Here is a 5665-nt window from a genome sequence, read left to right as displayed (position 1 = left end):
TTCAGAGCTCCCAGTGTTCCATTCCCCAGTGACTGAGTGAGGGACAGCCATAGGAGACATAGTCAGGGAGCCCTGCACAGACCTACAAGAGACCCCCACGAGGGGTTTGAGCTACAGGACTCAGGCTTCGCTCTCATGAGCAGAGACTAGATTCAGCCTGAATTCTTCTGGATTTGAAAGTTGTAGAACTGGCACCTTTACCCTAATTCTACTGCCTGCTGGTGGCTGCATCTGTCATGGAACCAGGATCTGATTACTTTCTTTATGTACCATCATGAACAGGGGATGTGGCCTCACTTGGACACTGCCCCCAAAAACTGTAGACCCTAGCAGCAAACCACATGTTCAAAATCACTGAGAAATCTCTCTCTCTCTCTCTCTCCTCTGTTTGTTTGCTTGCTTGCATCTTTGTTTCTTTGATCCTTTCCTCCTTCCTTCCTTGGTTTTTTGTTTCTGTTTATAGCTTTTGTTTCTTGTGAGTGCATTGTTTTTATTCTGTTCTCTTTTTGTGTGTGTTTCCTTTTCTTTTTTCTCTTAACCAGTTTATTGAGGCTTAGAGAATTTTCCTTTGTCCTTTTGTCTGGCTATTTTGTCTTCACTTTTCTTTATTTTTTCTCTTCTCCCATTTTAATTGTTCTCCCTTTGGTTTTTCTCTATTGTTAATTCCTTTTGCTCTATTTTCCTTAATCTCTTATTTCTCCACAGTTTTTTCAACATTTACCTAGCTCTATAAACATTCTTCAACTCCCCAGTAAGATCCTTTTACCATTTGTCTCTCCTCCTTCTCATATCATAGAGTTTAAGATTTCAAAGTTTTCCTCTTACATTCCTCCATTTGCAGATCCTATATCTGTAACCATAATGGTGAATCTTTTTACAGTTGATTAATTCTGCAAGATTACTGTTAGATTACTTTTTACCATTACACCTGTTGCATTTAATATGTATTAGCCATAAGTCAGTACTTGGATTGTCTTAATGTTTACATCATACAAATTTCTTCTCTAGTAGTAAATGTGGTTCCTAATTGGTTCAACCATATATTAGTATTCAGTTTATCTTGACCAGTAGTACTATAGCTGATTCACTTGCTATTAACAAGATTGCATCATTTTTGCTACTTCTCTGTAAACCAATGCTCCAATTACCTTTGTGACACTAATAACACTGGGAAGAGTACGTTCTTAGTAGTAGGTTAACTACTCTTCTCCCACATTAGCAGAGGTGGTCAGCTCTTGGGGCTGTGGCAAAAGATTATAATAGTTAGCCATGCCAAAAGTATATCACCATAAAGCAACTAATAAGATCTCTGTACCAACAGCAGTCCTTACACTTTCAGCATCCACATACCTCAGCACAAAACAAACAATAAAATAATAGAAACATGAGAAGATGAGGCAACAAAATACTGCCCAAATCCCAAATCTGCCAAAGCCAATCCAAAGGGAACAGAGTAACATAAGCTACACACCGGAATAACTAAAAAACATAGCAAAGGAGGTTTAAAAACAGAGCAAAGAGGTACTCAGGTTAGAGAAGGTATCCCTAAACAGATAGTGGAGCTAGTAACCAAAATGATGCAGGAGTTTTCAGAAGATGCTGATAAAGAACTAGATGAGCTAAACAAAATGATATAAAGCATGAATAAACAGTTAACAAAGAATTAGAGTCTGTGAAAGGTTTTAATCAGAAACCCAAGAGATGAAGAATCATATTGTCAGTGCTCTCTGATGGAAAGTGGCAGCCATGATGGCAGTCTGATGGTTGACTGCTATAGGGCCAGGCCTGGCTCAGGTCAGGGAGACGAGAGAAGGCAGATATAGTAAGGCAATGCATAACCATTGCAGGATATACAATTTATGTGCTGAAAGACATTTTGGTATCACCACATTTAATTACAAGATTGCACAGTTTCCTTTTAAAGACCACAATCTATCACAGCCAGAAGTTATCAAACCTTTTTTTGGTGAAGATCTTGACCAATGGCTAAGTGAAGGAGACCGACATGTTTCATCAATTCACAGTAGAGCTGGAAAGGGATGAACTACTCTAATAATATTTGCACATTTATTACATTGGAACAAATTTTTAAAAGCACAGAGGCCCTAAATTTCTATGGTGATTGAATGACTGAGGCAAAAAAAGAGTAACTATTCTCAGTCAGATGTGCTATGTGTATTTGTACAGCAAGAATTCATCCTGGTTATAGACCAGCAGCACTGTTTCACAAGATGATGTCTGAAGTTGCTCCAGTCCACTGGCAGAACTTGTAATCCTTATTTTGTGGTATGCCAACTATAGGTGAAAATGTATTTCTCCAGTTAAGGATTCTCAAGACAGGAGGACAAGTTCATGTACTTTGAGCTCCCTCAGCCTTCCCTGAGTGTGGTGACATCAAAGTAGAGTTCTACAAATAGAACAAGGTGCTAAAAACGAACAAAATGTTTCATTTTTGGGTAAATGTATTCTTCATACCAGAACCAAAAGAAACTATGGAAAAAATAAAAAGTGAAAGTTTATGTGAAAAATAAATACTATTTGCAGTACAGAATGTGCAGATAATGACGAAGAATATCTTATATCAACTTTAAGGAAAAATGTTCTTGATGAAGCAAATAAAGATAAGAAAAAATGATATTTTAAGATGAAGATATACTTTGTAAAACAGTAGGGGAACCAGGCATGGTGGCACACACCTGTAATCCTAGCACTTTGGAGATTGAGGCAGGAGAATCTTTTAGTACAAGACCAGCCTGGGTTACAAAAAGAGCTTAAGGCTGCCTCAAAAGAAAAGAAAACAAAACAACAGCAACAACAAATCAAACCAAACAACAACAACACAGTAGGGAAGCGATCAAATCCAGAGACTAGAAGCTGAACTTCTGTATTGTCAAATGTTAATGACAATGAATGTGATCATTATAGATATTCTAACACCACTGAATGACCCAGAGAATAAGACTGATGAAAATCAGCACACACAAATTATGAAAGTGTGATTTTTTAATCAAGAGGAATTAAAAACCATGGGAAAAACTTAAATAAACTGAAAATAGACCTTTTAAAAATAACAGTGGGACACTGTTAGATTACCAATTATAGGAACAAGTGTCTTATCCTGATCAATTTTGTTTTACCCTATACATCCACAGGGTTTTGACACTTGTCCAGTTAGTCATGTTATGTTTGTAGCATTTTGTGTGAAGGACACATTTAAATTCCAGTAAGATGAATAAAAATGGCACTTTTCCATTTAAAAAAATCATATTGGAAGTATGAGTAGCAGAATAGACCAATATAAGGACAGAATTTGAGAACCATAAGACAATGATGGCTTCAAAAACTAACAAGAGTGGTATCTCAGGTCACAGACTTACTTCTTTTCATGATTCTGGTTGTCAACCAAATTGTAAATGAACAGAAGCATTTGTGAACCAACATATTATAGTGATATAAATGTTCACGAACACTTCAGTTTGTGATCAGAATTGTAAAACGAATTAAGTTCATGGACCAAGGTGTCACTGCACTCAGAAACACCTGAAGAACAGCAACAGAACATGAAAAATGGGCCCAACAGCTGCTAGATGACACAAAGAAGACTACAGTATTCCTCATTTAATGACCTACCTGTTCAACAACTGCTCAGAATTATAACTGAGGTGTGATCTTCAGATGTTGAGTCTACTGCTCAGACTTATAATCCATCTTTCTTTTTTTGTACAAGTCTGTGCATCTTTTATAGAGCCTTAATGTCTTTCTTGGATTCAGTACACTTTGTTTATAAAGTAATACAATTTTTGCAGACTGTGCTGTGTAGTGTATTAGTATAGTTTTATGTTCTGCTATACATTACAGTATAGTAATAACATATAGTAATATGTTAAGACTTATGCAAATAAAGCTAAAGTCATCAAGTTGGAGTTTCCTTTGGTCATTTCTTTGTCCTAAATATTGTAATATACATGCTACATACAATTTCTCATTTAGCAACCAATTCATATAATGACCTAGTCACAGAATGTAAATCAGTTATTAAATGAGGAATATCTATAATCTCAGAATAACTGGAATAAGTAAAAAATTAAAAAATAACACAGATGGCATAAAAAATCTGTTCACAGAAATAAAGGTAGAAAACTCTTCAAATATAGGGAAAGAAATAGACATATAGAACTCCAAATAATAATGATGAAGAAAACTTCTCCATGACACATTATACTTAAAGTACCAGAAATCCATCACAGAGACAAAACCTTAAAAGCTGTTAGAAGAAGGTAACAATCACATATACAGGTAAACCTATTAGAATTAGACCAATTTACAGCAAACTTCTCTGTACAAACATTACAGGCAGAACAGGCTTGAAGTGAAGTGTTTCAAGTCCTAAAAGACAATGACTTCCAGGTGTGATTTATGTATTATGCAAAACTTTCCTTCAAATCTGAGAGAAATAAGGCATATCCAGAGCAAGGAACATCTCAAAATTCATGATCACCGAACCAGCATTAGAAATATTCTCTAAAATATCCTAGAAAAAGACAATGAAGCTGACAAAGTCAGTAAGCAAAAGAGGATGAATACACCTGTCATGATGAACAGCTAAGCAAAAGTGGGTGGGGAGAGGAGGAAGTCAGCACAGGAGACTAATATAATGACAAGAGGAAGTCAAAAACTCTTGGTAATAACTCTTAATTTCCCAATCACAAGACACAGATTGGCAGAATAAATCAAGAAACAAAATCCAATAATCAGTTCATGAATGCTTTTGTTTGAAAACAATTTGGTTCACAAATGGAAGAGTTTGGCAAAATTTTGTTTTCACTTGCAAATATTGGGGGACAAACATGACTGTGGCCATCTTTCCACACAAGCACAAATGTAGCTATGCTTTTCAAAATCATAGGACAAATTAAGTTTGTGAACCGAAGTATCACTATAATTTGTAGTACATAAGAAACACATTTAATTAGAAAAGAAACATAAAAAATCAAATAGTGGAATGGAAAACAATATTCTATGCAATGTGGATCCATTAAAAAAAATCAGTAGTAGCTATCTTAATTTCATACAAAGTTGATTTCAAGACAAAACTGACCAGAAGAGACAAAGAAAGTCACTATATATTGGTTAAGGGAACAATTCAACAGGAAGAGATAATTATACACATACATTCATTAAATTACAGCACACCCAACTTCATAAAGCAAACACTAATGGACATAACTATTAGATTAACACCAATATAATTGTAATGAGGGGCTGCAATGCATGCATATTATCAGATCACTATGCAATGAAACTAGAAATCAATGGCAAAAGATACCACAGAATTATGCAAAGACATTAAAATTAAATAATACCTTATTGACTAATCAATAGATCACAATAAAATTAAAGAAAAAAATTATACAGTTCATAAAATCAGACAACAATGTCAGTAAGACATACCAGAACCTATGGGACACAATGAAAGCAGTCTTTAGAAGGAAGCTTATAGCAGTGAATTCCCATATCACAAATGCATAGTGAGCTCAAATACATAACCTAATGATGCACCTCAAGGTCCACGAAAAGCAGGAACATTCCAAACCCAAAGCTAGTGTGAGGGAGAAAATTATAAACATCAGGGCAGGAATGAACGTAATTGTGACTGAGAAAACAA

General features: G+C 35.3%; 1 pseudogene; it reads left to right on the top strand.

Annotated features, from left to right (window-relative positions):
* Positions 1–1830: 1830 nt before the first annotated feature.
* LOC100727976 (phosphatidylinositol 3,4,5-trisphosphate 3-phosphatase and dual-specificity protein phosphatase PTEN-like) lies at positions 1831–2999 on the top strand (annotated as a pseudogene).
* Positions 3000–5665: the final 2666 nt, after the last annotated feature.

The sequence above is a fragment of the Cavia porcellus genome, unplaced genomic scaffold, assembly GCF_034190915.1.
Source record: "Cavia porcellus strain 051 isolate PalLab524CR breed Dunkin Hartley unplaced genomic scaffold, mCavPor4.1 scaffold_2, whole genome shotgun sequence".
NCBI classification, from domain to species: Eukaryota; Metazoa; Chordata; class Mammalia; order Rodentia; family Caviidae; genus Cavia; species Cavia porcellus.
This window is presented reverse-complemented; position numbering and strand designations above follow the sequence as displayed.